At 44.1% G+C, this 14,393-nt stretch overlaps 1 protein-coding gene and 1 long non-coding RNA gene across 2 annotated transcripts in view; one reads left to right on the top strand and one right to left on the bottom strand.

Annotated features, from left to right (window-relative positions):
* Positions 1–3,392: 3,392 nt before the first annotated feature.
* Positions 3,393–14,393, top strand: part of ZNF366 (zinc finger protein 366) — a 40,464-nt gene continuing 29,463 nt past the window's right edge. Inside the window, exon 1 of the mRNA XM_082191910.1 lies at positions 3,393–3,552. The gene's annotated coding sequence lies outside the window, so the exon portion shown is untranslated. The remainder of the gene's footprint in view (positions 3,553–14,393) is intronic.
* On the bottom strand, positions 9,859–14,377 carry LOC309514737. Its single transcript, XR_014212153.1, has 2 exons — positions 14,079–14,377; positions 9,859–10,367 (listed from the first exon to the last, which is right to left on the bottom strand). It is a non-coding gene; the product is annotated as an uncharacterized lncRNA (long non-coding RNA).

The raw sequence follows: 14,393 nt of genomic DNA on the forward strand, positions 1-14,393 counted from the left end.
TATCCTCCCTGATATGATAGTTTTCTGATAGCCCTGTGCTTTTGCAAGCTCTCACAGACATAGATAGTTCTCTGGCATGGTAATACTATTAAACTAGTTATCCCAACCCAATACATATTTCCACTTACCCTATTTTTACAAGGAACATGGAGGTGCACTGTCAGTTGAACAGGTGGTGGAAGGATAAATCAGTGTTCATTAATTTTCCCTACTTTGTATTAATAGTAGACCTATCTGAAATGCTCTTTATATTTGTCCACAGTATTCATAGTTACGAATGGCAAGAAACACAGCCATTGCTAATATTTCCCAAACCCATCTGATCTGTTTATGGGAATGAATTCTACACACACTCACCCTTACTGTGAGCTTCAGCAAAATGCTCTTCCATTAAACAAAGCTAGTCTAAGCAAACTATGCTTCAAAACTATCCTCTTTTGACTTCTTTTCTTTTGTGTGTTTTGAGGAAATGCTACAGACTGAAGGACTCTGCTCTTGTTTTCACCTACGTAATTATTCTGGCTGATGCCCCTTTTCAACTCCTGATGCTGATAACTACTTTGAAGCTTGGCATGTGTTCATTTGCTACGCCACATGCATATAAAAGAGCCTTTCTTTAGAGCAGTGGGAGTGCAACACATTTTCACCCATGAAAATGATTGGAGAAGGGGGAAGATTCTAATGGTTTCATTTTCTTGTAGATACCAGTGGTCCTCCTGACCACCTTCAGATATGTTTTCTAATAGAGAAACATAGGCCTTATCACATAGTAAAACTGATCCTGGGCTGTATCACTCCATGCTGAAGGCTGGCGATTGTGTGATTCCTCCATTAGAAAACAAAACCAGAAGAAGCAAAATTCATGCTATTTCTAATGCTTGAGTGTCATTGCTTATGTCATTCACCCACAGAGGAGAGATGCCAGTAGGCCTAGGGGAACTCCAGAAGTATGTATGTGAATCCCCCTTAGTGGGGGAATCCCCCAAACAGCCCAATGGGATTGAGTGTGTTCAGTAGCCACAAAATGCTGACTAATGGTTGGGATAGGGAGAGACAGAGATCTGTGGAGGAGGGGAATAGTGGGGTAGAAGAGCTGGAAAAAATGTCACATCTGACAACCAGTGCACCCATTTGGTTTCAGAGAGTACATGGATAGACGAGTCTAAAAAGCCCAGGACTCGAATTTTCATGACTATGATGGCTCATTAAGCAGCACTTTTTTCCCTAAAAAATGTTTAGGGGTACTCTCATTTTGAGTCAAGAAAAATCACCATTTTATAGTTCAAATTGGGAAAAATAAATACAGTAAATGGACAAAAGTACAAAGATTCGCAAAATGTTTAGGGGTATGTATACCCCCACGCCCCCCAAAAGCACTGACCACAAGTAATGTATTTAGTATTAACTGTGGAAGTGTATATACTCCGATTCTGACCAAACTAAGCATCCTAGAGCAGGGCACAGCAACCTTTTTTCAGCCATGGGCCGGTCCACCATCCCTCAGACCATGTGGTGGGCCGGACCATATTTTGAAAAAATATATGTACGAATTCCTATGCCCCACAAATAACCCAGAGATGCATTTAAATAAAAAGACACATTCTACTCATGTAAAAACACACTGATTCCTGGACCGTCCGTGGGCTGGATTGAGAAGGCGATTGGGCTGCATCTGGCCCCCGGGCCTTAGGTTGCCTATCCCTGTCCTAGAGCAAAATATACACCAGGAGGCTTAGTTTGGCTACTCCTGTGGCAGCAACTGATTCAGGCTCAAAACAGAAAGGAATGATCAGCCACACATGCTGTGAGAGGTGCCACAAATAATTCCTATCATTGCTCAAGCCATGTTCATGTGTCAGAAGATCTCCTGTAGTAACCATCCCTCAACACAGGGGCAAAAGATCTGCCCCCCCCCCGGCAAGAGCACAATGAGCACTCTTGCAATAAATGATCTTTTGGGATAGTACTTGTGGCAAGCAGCAATTTTCTCTCTCATATATATATATATATGCTTTCGTAGATTTTCACGGGTACAGGAATGCAGGTTTTGGTGTCTTCGGGTGTCTTCCCGTGTAAGAGTCGGGGTGTCTGTGCGACGTTTCGACGAGGTCTCACTCGTCATCTTCAGGCTGGTGCTTTCGGCTTCTTGTTACTGGAACAGAGCAGAGTCTGGTGTTTGAGTTCCTATAAATACTGTTGAGGGGTGTGGTGTATAGCCTCCAACGTTCTGGGCAGAGAGGAAGTTCCTAGATTAGTGTGCCTTTTCTTCTTTTGTTCCTTAATTACTTGAGGGATATCTTGGGTGATTTCATGAGTGATATTCTGAATATCACTGGGTGGGTCATTAAGCTCGCCCCTATACACGAAGCCAAGCCAGAGCACAACTAAATGCAGCACAGCCATCTTCTCAGAAAAACTCTTCACAAGCTCAAGAGGTCAAGACACGAAAGCTTTAGCAACTAATCTACACTTAATGACCCACCCAGTGATATTCAGAATATCACTCATGAAATCACCCAAGATATCCCTCAAGTAATTAAGGAACAAAAGAAGAAAAGGCACACTAATCTAGGAACTTCCTCTCTGCCCAGAACGTTGGAGGCTATACACCACACCCCTCAACAGTATTTATAGGAACTCAAACACCAGACTCTGCTCTGTTCCAGTAACAAGAAGCCGAAAGCACCAGCCTGAAGATGACGAGTGAGACCTCGTCGAAACGTCGCACAGACACCCCGACTCTTACACGGGAAGACACCCGAAGACACCAAAACCTGCATATATATATATATATATATATATATATATATATATATATATATATGGGACTTCTGAATAAACATGCCTATGATTGCACTTCAGATTTATATGTTCACCTCATCAAAAGCACACAAAAAGCCTGAACCCATTTTCTTTCTTTATGTACATTTATTCTTTAATAAACGTACTATTGAGGCTATTTGTTTTATTTGTGTACACCGAGATCTTTCCCCCGTCTTTGAATTGCCTTGTATATTTTCCCTGCCTTTATTCTTCTGGCTAGGGCTGTTAAAATGCTTCTAGATATGGGCATCTTACTCCCCAAAGGCAAGGCTCTACGTTTTGGAACATTGTGTTTGTTTTGATCGCATTCCACCCATCGAGTTATAAATTACACCCTACGAAATCCATCATAAAGATATAATACTTGAGGAATTTCTTTTGGTTTAGTGATATTTATTTTTCCAACCATTTTGTTTGAGAGAAAATGAGATGGCTATCTGCCGTTTCCTTATTTTTTTTGCAGGAAAGCTAAAGGGCTGTTGACTTCCTCTCCCCTCCCTTCCTTCCTTCTTTCTGAAGGTACAGAACTCATCTGAGAGAAGAAAATGAAAAAAAAAACCAACAACCCCAGAACGAAGTGATTGTTCCTGTTCTCTTTCTTAAGTCATTTGAAACACTGTCCCTCCTTATTTTCTAAATCAACCACAGTTCCCTACTCAAGAAGCGACAGAGGCTGCCCATTAGGAAGCAGGTACAGAACTTGCGCCACCAGAGCAGTGTCAGCAGCTGGTAAGTTAAACTTCCCAATGTACTGAAGGTAACAATGTGAAACTTTAATAAATTCAGGAGATATCACAGGAAAATGCTGCTTTGGGCTGGGTTACGCTCCAGTTTTACATTTACTGAAGCAAGCCATCAGAGATCTAAGAGCCAGGAAGATGGATAATTTCAGCAGAAAGGGAACTGTTAAAAGTTTCTCGGTGTATTTTAACATTGCCGGATTCTCTTATTTTAAAGGATTATTCCTATCCCCCAGCCACATAAAACAGAATGAGCATCTTGATTACAGAATGCTATCACCAGAGTTGAAAGGGTCTGTCAATTTCAGTTCTTCTCTCAGTTTCTCAGTTTCCCTGTCTTAAATTCAGTTCTCTACATTTGCAGCAAGTTGTGATTTTTTTTTAATAAAAAAAGAATTCTCATGAAAATTCACCTGCATTTTAGTGTGAATTTCTCTTAATAGACATATTTTTATATGCAGTTTTTACTATTGCACACTTTTTTTACAACATTTTTCTAGTATAATGGATTTTTACATGCTATTTTCACCAAGAGCTTCATTTTTATGCACACTTACCCCTAATACGGGCATTTATGTAAATACCGGCTGGTTGGAGAACTGCATCACCATGTTCGGATAAGTGTGAATTTTGAAGGATAGCTGTGTTTTGGTTCACATAATTATTTTTTTTAATGTGAATTTGATACATTTGGCTTGAAATGGAAACTTAATTGAATTTCTCCTCTATCACTAGTTACATCTGCATTCTTTATAAGGGATTGCTTGCCTCCATAGCAGCACCAGTGTCCTTTAGTACTGCAAACATCTGTTCTAGAAAAATCTAAATCATATAACTGTTTCACTGCTCTGAAACCACAAGTTGTTGTTCTTGTTGTTCTTGCTTTGTTGTGCCCCAAATAGTGGGAAAGTAGAAACGTTTTGGAGGCATGGAATTTAATTCCCTAGTTCCTTTTGGGAGTCTAGTAGTAGGTAGTTGTTACACAGGCTCAGGAACTGGCTTGTTATATTTTGGTTATAGTAGAAACCTAACCATGGGTCAAGTGTGTATGTGTGCATTGTGAATATATCTAGAATGAGCAGGGGTAGGGTTGCCTGGCCTAGAATTGTAGTATGCCTTGATTCACCTGCTCACAAATCTGGGAATTAATAATAATAATAATAATAATAATAATAATAATAATAATAATAATAATAATAATTTATACCCCACCCATCTGGCTGGGTTTCCCCAGCCACTCTGGGTGGCTTTCAACGGAGCATTAAAAACAGAATAAAACTTCAAACATTAAAAACTTTCCTAAGCAGGGCTGCCTTCAGATGTCTTCTAAAAGTTAGATAGTTGTTTATTTCTTTGACATCTGATGGGAGCGCACCTGCTCTTTTCTTGTGGCTGACGTGTGAAGAACTGAATGGTTTTTTGATCCCTACTACTTCTGTGATAAAGCAGAGGAATAATATGGGAACAATATTTCACATTTCACATGTTAATTTTTCACATCTCATGTGTCTTCACTCTTTTGAGTGTACCATACCAGTGAACCTGCTGAACTGCATAGTAAGCAGGGATTTTTGGAACTCTGTTATGTACAAAAACAATTGCAAGCAGTTGTGTTTGTCTTTTTAAAAAGGCAATATATTGATCAATGGTAATAGTTCTCTCAAGGAAATTAGAGTTTTAAGGCTGCATTCTTTTAGCCTAGCAGTAAACCCTATTCAACTCAACAGGACTCAATCCTATAATGTATAGGATTGCATTATAAAGGCTTCAAGTCATAATTTTGTAGGCTCAGTCATTAATTGTGCCATACCAGGATCTTGTAAGAGGCATTTTTCAGCTACCGATTACATAGTAAGAAGCTGAGGGGTGACTTAATAGAAAAGGCTGAATTTATGGGAGATGGTGCAATGAAGGTGTTTAAAATATGAGTATGACTTGTTCATATGATACACAAACTCCAGGTAAGGGGCCTGTTGTAGGATAGAGCTGTGTTTTCATTACGGCTGTAATCCTATATACACTCACTGTGGAGCGCACCCCACTGAACTCAGCAGGACACTTACAAATAAACATGCATAGGGTGGTTCTATATGTTTGGCATAGCTGTCAAGTGTCCCTCATTTGAAGGGACAGTCCCTTATTCCAGCACCATGTCCCGCTGCTGTCCCTTATTGATGGATGTCCCTTAAATGATGTCCCTTAAATTTCAAAGGAAGCAGCTCCTCTCCCTCCCTCCCTGCTGGCCAGGGAGGAGGGAGGCTCCAACTGTGTTGCTTGGCTGTGTTGCTCACCCAATAAGAAGTCTAAGAACGACTGGGGGGGTGGAGCTTTCATGCCTTGTGTGTGGCTAGTTAATGCAAGCTGAGGGGGCTTTCGAATTCTGGACGCCATTTTGTTGCACGTGCTGCTGCAAACTTTGCAGTGCAAAGCCAGGCCGGGGAGCTATCTTAAGTTGAGGCTGCATAGGCCTTGTGGTGCATGTGATTCAGATTCTATTCAGTTGAACCTCTGGTTACAAAGTTGGTTGGACAGTGTTCTCGAAGCTATCCAGCCTGAGTTTGACCAGACTGCAGGAGGACAGGAAGTCTGGAACAGGTGATGCTGCAGGTCCCTTATTTTGGCTGCGGGTCCCTTATTTTCAAGGCTGCTGGTCCCTTATTTTCAAATCTGTAAGTTGACAGCTATGGATCTAGCACTGAGTCTTTTCTTAATGTAAGGATGTGATGTTGTTCAAAGCTAACCAGACTATGATGATGAATACAGCCATCCTCAATCCAGTGCTTTCCAGATGTTTCCAGCTATGCCTTCCCCGAGATTCAGCTAGCACAGTTGTGCTGCCTGGGACTGATGGGAGGTGTGGTCCAAAACACATTACCTGATATATTAGATAACATTAGATATTACTAAAACAGCTATACTGCTAAAGGGAGACTCACCCCTCTGCACTGATTGTATGGGAAGTTCAGCAGCCCTTAAAGCTCTGCCATTTTACAGTCTTAGATCAATGCCTTCTTATTTGACTTGGGGCTCTTTTGCGTCTCCATTTTTTGAGGCAGTTGGGTCATGAAACTGTAAGCCTCCTTGAATGCTTTAAAAAGTGGGAAAATCTCTCGGGAGCTTAGCTCCAATGCTGTGACTCACAAGCCCATCACTGCTTTTGTGTCAATAACACTGGAATACTATAGAAAGCTTCCGTATAATGAAGCTTGGTCCGTCTAACTACAGTGATGTCTACACTAGTCTTGGTCCGTCTAACTTCAGTGATGTCTTCAGAGTTTCAGAAGAGGGCCTTTCTCAGCCCTACCTGGAGTTGTCAGCCCTTCATCCCCAAAGTGGAAGCCATTTCCCAAAGGGAGCAGCTGTTTGCTGGCCCGATGTGGCATGGCAGTGCCACAAAAGGACATGGTTAGTGTGGTCTGTCAAGCACAGGGCAGTGGTGGTAAGGGAGCAGAGGCCTATCCTATCCCCTTGCAGAGAATTCTGTGAATTTGTTTTCCTCATAGCGAACACCGGGGCTCAAAGCAAACAGCTTAAGAACATAGTAATGTCCAGATCAAAGGCCTGTCTTGTCCAGCATTTTGTGGCCAGCCAGATGCTTATGGGAATCCCACAAGCAGGACATGAACACAATAGCGCTCTCATGTTTGTGACTGATATTTAGAAGCATATCACATAATGGCATAATAGTTTTCTGGCTAAGAATTTCCATGTCAGTGCCTTTCCTCGTGAAGAATTGGGTCAGTGTTGCGCTGGAGTAGAGCAAGTAATTACCTCTGCCTTGTAGTTAAGGTTTCTGGTATAAACCAGGAAAGGGAAACAAATCATAGAATCGTAGAATTGTAGAGTTGGAAAGGACCCCAAGTATTATCTAGATTCTAGAACAATCCCCTTGAGATGTTGGTAGGGACGCAGGTGGCGCTGTGGGTAAAAGCCTCAGCGCCTAGGGCTTGCCGATCGAAAGGTCGGCGGTTCAAATCCCCGCGGCGGGGTGCGCTCCCGTCGTTCGGTCCCAGCGCCTGCCAACCTAGCAGTTCGAAAGCACCTCCGGGTGCAAGTAGATAAATAGGGACCGCTTACCAGCGGGAAGGTAAACGGCGTTTCCGTGTGCGGCTCTGGCTCGCCAGAGCAGCGATGTCACGCTGGCCACGTGACCCGGAAGTGTCTTCGGACAGCGCTGGCCCATGGCCTCTTGAGTGAGATGGGCGCACAACCCTAGAGTCTGGCAAGACTGGCCCGTACGGGCAGGGGTACCTTTACCTTTACCTAGAACAATCCCCTTGAGATGTTGGTGGACTCCAGTTCCTATCAGCCCCAGCCTCAATGGCCTGTAGTAAGGGAGGTTGGGAGGAGCTGTGGCAAGGGATGGGACCTACGTCTGAAGGGCCACAGGTTCCCCATTTCTGGTATAAATGATTCCATGCTGGATCAGATCAAAGGTCCATATAGTCTGTTTCTCACTGCAGCCAAACAGACAGGATTGGTGTGTGTGCGTGCTTGCAGATTGGGTATTTTTTTATGGGGGGGGAGGGATCAGTGACCCACATAAGTACAAGTGTTTTTGTAGTGTCACATGAAATTGTCAGGGGGGGAAATGCCAGTCCCCATTTAATTTTTATTTATTTATTTAACAGAAGCTGTACACCACTTAATCATAAATAATGCAAGTGATTTACATAAAATATAAAATATACATTAAAACTATTGATAAAAAGCCAGAAGTTAAGAACAGGTTGACCTAATGAAAAATTTCAAAATTCAGACATACCCTTTCTGGGGAAAACCTGATAATAATAAAAAAATATGAAATGAAATACACTGTTGCTAGTGACCTGTTTACAGTATGAAAGCCCCATCTGGAAACACCCTGAGAGTCACAGAACTAGTGTCAAAGATCTTTGGTTTACCTTCTGAGTAATCTGCTGGCATTTAACAGGGTTTATTTTGTGTGTGAATTCATTTTAAAGGTGCATAAGTCTACTTGGTTTAGTTGGTTGGTTAATGGGCTTATTTGTTCCTTCTAGTAAAAAAGGAGGAAACGTGAGAGGGAGAAAAACAACAATAACATATTGCATATCATTGCTTCGGTATGGATACTGGAATATATATATAGAGAGAGAGGGGGGGGGCAGAGGGAGAAAGAGAGAGAGAGAGTTTTCCAAAATGTGTAGCCCCAGTTACTTTAGAGATTATACCGGTGTTGTGTTTTATGAGACAATGTGTTCTTGCTGTTCTTGTTATATTGCATTTAATATTCGAAATGTTTAATATTTTAAAAATATTTTTATATTAAATGATTTATTAAATATTTCACATTAGCTTGTAGATTCTTACAGAGATTGTGAATATTTCATTTCAAATAAAAAATAAAATCTTCTGAAACTGGAGTGGAAGATTTAGTGCCAAATAAAATCAGAGTAGCTGTTCTTTAAGGGGAAACAGCCATGTAGATGTCCGTGCAGAATATGGACAATTTCTAGGCAGATCGTTCATTTCCTGATTTAAAACATTTATACCCCAACACTGCACCTGTAAGGACCCAACAATACAAAACAAGGAATTAAAGTAAAAAGAAATCCACAATAAAATGATAAACAGTAAAGAACGAATAGCAAGGAATAAAAGTAGAAAACCTAAAACCATGCTGAATAGCAAAAAGGGACAGAAACGTTGCACAATGAGCCAGGAAGGCTTTCTAAAGATCTGTTGTCTCAACTTGTTGCTTAATTCATACCAGTTTTCAAATGGATTTAGTGTTTGAAAGCTTCAGGGACCGCCTAATGCTTTATATACTTGCTTGATCACTCAGGTCTTGCGGGGAGTCCCTATTAGTGATGCGGGTGGCGCTGTGGTCTAAACCACAGAGCCTAAGGCTTGCCAGTCAGAAGGTCGGCAGTTCAAATCCCTGCGATGGGGTGAGCTCCTGTTGCTCGGTCCCTGCTCCTGCCAACCTAGCAGTTTGAAAGCACGTCAAAGTGCAAGTGGATAAATAGGTACCGCTCTGGCGGGAAGGTAAACGGCGTTTCCGTGCGCTGCTCTGGTTCGCCAGAAGCGGCTTAGACATGCTGGCCACATGACCCGGAAGCTGTACGCCGGCTCCCTCAGCCAATAAAGGGAGATGAGCGCCGCAACCCCAGTCAGCTACGACTGGACCTAACGGTCAGGGGTCCCTTTACTTTTAGGCTCAGATGTTCATATCCACCAGGAGCTGTGCATTCAATACTGTGGGTCCATTTTTTAAAAAAATTAGTTTAATTAGAGATTTTCCTGTGTCACAAAACAAGCAAACAGGGGAAAGTACATATAGCACCTTCGTTTTTTATTTATAGAGTCTTTTTCACAGTTGGTTTACATTTTATATGAGACACTATCATTCTAGATCGCATTCAGTTGGGGGGGAGAGAGAGGGAGTGACAGAGAGGGTAATGTTCTTTTGTTCTATAGCATAGCGTTTGTGTAGAATATTTTGGCATCCTTTACTTTCCACCTTGCCTTTCGAGATGAACCACAAACACCTTTGTGTGACTAAATTGTTGCTGGAAGGAGCCAAAAAACCCTGGCCCATGCACACTTGGTCTGGAATGGTGAACGCTTCCTAAATTGTACTGCTCTGTGTGATTGTTTCGGATGAACGTGATTGCTGCCTTGCTGAAGTCATCCTGAGTCTTTCTTACTTGTGTTCTTCAACAACCCTTAAAAGGGTTGTCACGTCTTCAGTTCCACTTTAGTAATGTGGATGGGAACTGAATGAAGATAGGAAGTGGTTCTTGTTGGGAAAATGCCTCATTCTGTAGTCCAAATCAGCACCTGAATAATAATAATAATAATAATAATAATAATAATAATAATAATAATAATAATAATAATAATTTATTATTTATACCCCGCCCATCTGGCTGGGCCTCCCCAGCCACTCTGGGCGGCTTCCATAAAAACCAAAAATACAATAAAATATCACACGTTAAAAACTTCCCTGAACAGGACTGCCTTAAGATGTCTCCTGAATGTCAGGTAGTTGTTTATCGCTTTGACATCTGCTGGAAGGGCGTTCCACAGGGCGGGCGCCACTACCGAGAAGGCCCTCTGCCTGGTTCCCTGTAGCTTTGCTTCTCGCAATGAGGGAACCGCCAGAAGGCCCTCAGCGCTGGACCTCAGCGTCCGGGCAGAATGATGGGGGTGGAGACGCTCCTTCAGGTATACTGGACCGAGGCCGTTTAGGGCTTTAAAGGTCAGCACCAACACTTTGAATTGTGCTCGGAAACGTACTGGGAGCCAATGCAGGTCTTTCAAGACCGGTGTTATATGGTCTCGGCGGCCGCTCCCAGTCACCAGTCTAGCTGCCGCATTCTGGATTAGTTGTAGTTTCCGAGTCACCTTCAAAGGTAGCCCCACGTAGAGTGCATTGCAGTAGTCCAAGCGGGAGATAACCAGAGCATGCACCACTCTGGCGAGACAGTCCGCAGGCAGATAGGGTCTCAGCCTACGTACCAGATGGAGCTGGTAAACAGCCGCCCTGGACACAGATTTAACCTGTGCCTCCATGGACAGCTGTGAGTCCAAAATGACTCCCAGGCTGCGCACCTGGTCCTTCAGGGGCACAGTTACCCCATTCAGGACCAGGGAATCCTCCACACCTGCCCGCCTCCTGTCCCCCAAAAACAGTACTTCTGTCTTGTCAGGATTCAACCCCAATCTGTTAGCCGCCATCCATCCTCCAACCGCCTCCAGACACTCACACAGGACCTTCACTGCCTTCACTGGTTCTGATTTAAAAGAGAGGTAGAGCTGGGTATCATCCGCATACTGATGAACACCCAGCCCAAACCTCCTGATGATCTCTCCCAGCGGCCGCATGTAGATGTTGAAAAGCATGGGGGAGAGGACAGAACCCTGAGGCACCCCACAAGTGAGAGCCCAGGGGTCTGAACACTCATCCCCCACCACCACTTTCTGAACACGGCCCAGGAGGAAGGAGCGGAACCACTGTATAACAGTGCCCCCAGCTCCCAGCCCCTCAAGACGGTCCAGAAGGATGCTATGGTCGATGGTATCGAACGCCGCTGAGAGATCCAGCAGAACTAGGAAACAGCTCTCACCTTTGTCCCTAGCCCGCCGGAGATCATCAACCAGTGCGACCAAGGCAGTTTCAGTCCCATGATGAGGCCTGAATCCCGACTGGAAGGGATCCAAATGGTCCGCTTCTTCCAGGCGTGCCTGGAGTTGTTCGGCAACCGCTCGCTCAATCACCTTGCCCAGGAATGGAAGATTTGAGACTGGGCGATAGTTGGCCATCGTGGCCGCATCTAAAGATGGTTTTTTAAGAAGCGGTTTAATAACCGCCTCTTTCAGCGGGTCTGGGAAGGCTCCCTCACGGAGGGAAGCATTCACCACCCCACGAAGCCCATCGCCCAGTCCTTCCCGGCTAGCTTTTATAAGCCAGGATGGGCAAGGATCCAGGAGACAGGTGGTTGGTTTCACTCGTCCAAGCAGCCTGTCCACATCCTCGGAGGTAACAGATTGGAATTGATCCCACTCAACTTGACTAGACAGAACTCTAGCACTCTCCCGCCCCGGCCCTGCTCCCACGGTGGAGTCTACTTCTTCCCGAATCTGAGCGATTTTATCTGCAAAAAACTTTGCAAAATCATTGCAGGAGAACATGTGGCCCGTACTGGGCCCTGATGTTGCAGGTGGTTCCGCTAAATTGTGAACCACCTGAAAAAGTCTCCTGCTGCTGTTTTCTGCAGATGCAATAGAGGCGGTGAAGAAATTCTTCTTCGCCGTCGCTATCGCCACTTGGTAGGCTCGACGTTGAGCTCTAACCTGTGTCCGGTCAGATTCGGAATGAGTTATCCGCCACCGGCGCTCTAGCCGTCTCAACGATTGTTTCATTGCCCTCAGATCCGTGGAAAACCACGGGGCTGTCCGGGCTCCATGCAATCGGAGAGGGCGCTTCGGAGCCAAACAGTCAATAGCCCTGGTTAACTCCACATTCCAGCGGGCCACCAGGGAATCAGCTGAAAGGCCATCAACATGGGATAAAGCATCCCCTACCACTCTCTGGAAACCATTTGGATCCATTAAGTGGCGGGGGCGGACCATCCGAATTGGTCCCACCTCCCTGCAGAGGGGATGGGTCGCAGAGAAGTCCAGTTGTACCAGGAAGTGATCTGAAGGTAATTTCCAATAGAGAAGTGAGATGTCAGCCAGCCTTTCCTTGTGCACATCTGCGTGTGTGTACTTTACTGCTATTTCCAACTCATTCAAGGTCATGGGCATCTTAAGCAGCTTTCTACTGGCTTCCAGTTCCAACACCATTAATCAAAACACTTAAAGAAATGCAAACTTTAAAGCAATGCTCCTTTGGTGCCATGAGCTCATTTGAGTAGAACAGAAGGGTTAGAAATGTAACAAACGAACAAAAAAACTGCTATGTGAGCAGCTCACCACAGCACTGCTTCTTTTGCTGCTGTTCCCTGTCCGGACTGGGATGAGTCACCAATTGGGAATCAAAAGCCCAAAGAACAAGTTGAGAACAAAGCCAGGAGGCAGGACTGAGGGACAAGCCTAAAGGCCAAGCAAGGATATAGCAACATTACAATTCAGGTTTGCTGACCTCTCCCCTCAACTGACTTAATTTGTTTATGTAGATGAAGGATGTATGCATATCTATTACTGTTCTTGAAACCCTTTCCATTGGAAAGGTTTTGTATTTATGAAAATCATTTTTCTTTGAGGAATACTGCCTTTCTTTATCACATTTTCTTTCTCCCCTTAAAAAAGTACCCTTTAAGAGCACAACAGACTACATCAGTGTTCTTCAGCCTTGCATTCTAAGTTCATTGTTGGACTAGAACTCCACCCATCCCCAGATTGTGTAACCAATGGGAAGGGATGGTGGGAATTGTAGTACAACATTTGGACTCAAAGTTGAAGAACACTGAACTAGACAATGGCATAACTTGTGTGGTGTCCTTCAGATGTTGTTGAATTCCAACTCCTATTAACCCTTGGCTGTGTTGGCTGGGCATAAAGAGAGTTGTCATTCAACATCTGGAAGTCACCACATTTAAGTCCCACTGTCTAGATATCCTAAACTCATTTACCTGAGAGTAAGCCTTGCTAAACACAGAAGGGCTTACCGTACTTCTTAGCAACATAAAAAAAATTGTACTGATTGTGTTCAGTATGATTCAGTATTGTGTTTACTATTATGTACTCCCATATAGATTTTTGGGAGGGGGCATTGAGTGACTGAGAAAGTTGTGGACCCTGTAGACTTATGCCTCCTTTAAATCCACTCCAACACATTCCTGATCCACCCTCAACACAACGTCATGCGCTGGTCTCCCAAAGGAGCCCACAGGGCAAGGCAAGTTAGTTGTTTCAGCACTAAGGAGAGCTCCTAGTGAGAAACTTGTTCCAACAAGTGAACTTAAGTCTTTTGAGCGTCTGCCTCCAGTCCACCTCTGTTCCCTTTTAGAGGTCTAGAGTTTTTTAAAGAGCCAGCCCTCTGACCAGAAGGTAGGCAGTTCTCCTAAGCTCCATGGTCTGCAGCATGGTGTGCTCTTTGTGCTGTTGGACTGATGAGGTACTGTGAGAGGCACAGGCGAAGGCACCCCTGAAGGTCCTGGCTCTAATTCTGAAGGCCCTGGTGCTTTGGGATGTGGCTCAGTGGGCTCCTTCCTGCCAGTTTCTGGTTCGGTGGTCCCATACGTTTTAGGCTTGGGGCCAGAAACATGGTCTGTCTCCTAGTGGGTGACCCTGTAGACTCTGCCTCAGTATCCTGGTCACTGCTTGTTTCTGGGGCCATGACACATTCTGCCCCTTTGT

The sequence above is a fragment of the Podarcis vaucheri genome (assembly GCF_965113315.1).
Source record: "Podarcis vaucheri genome assembly, chromosome: 11".
In the NCBI taxonomy this organism is placed as follows: domain Eukaryota; kingdom Metazoa; phylum Chordata; class Lepidosauria; order Squamata; family Lacertidae; genus Podarcis; species Podarcis vaucheri.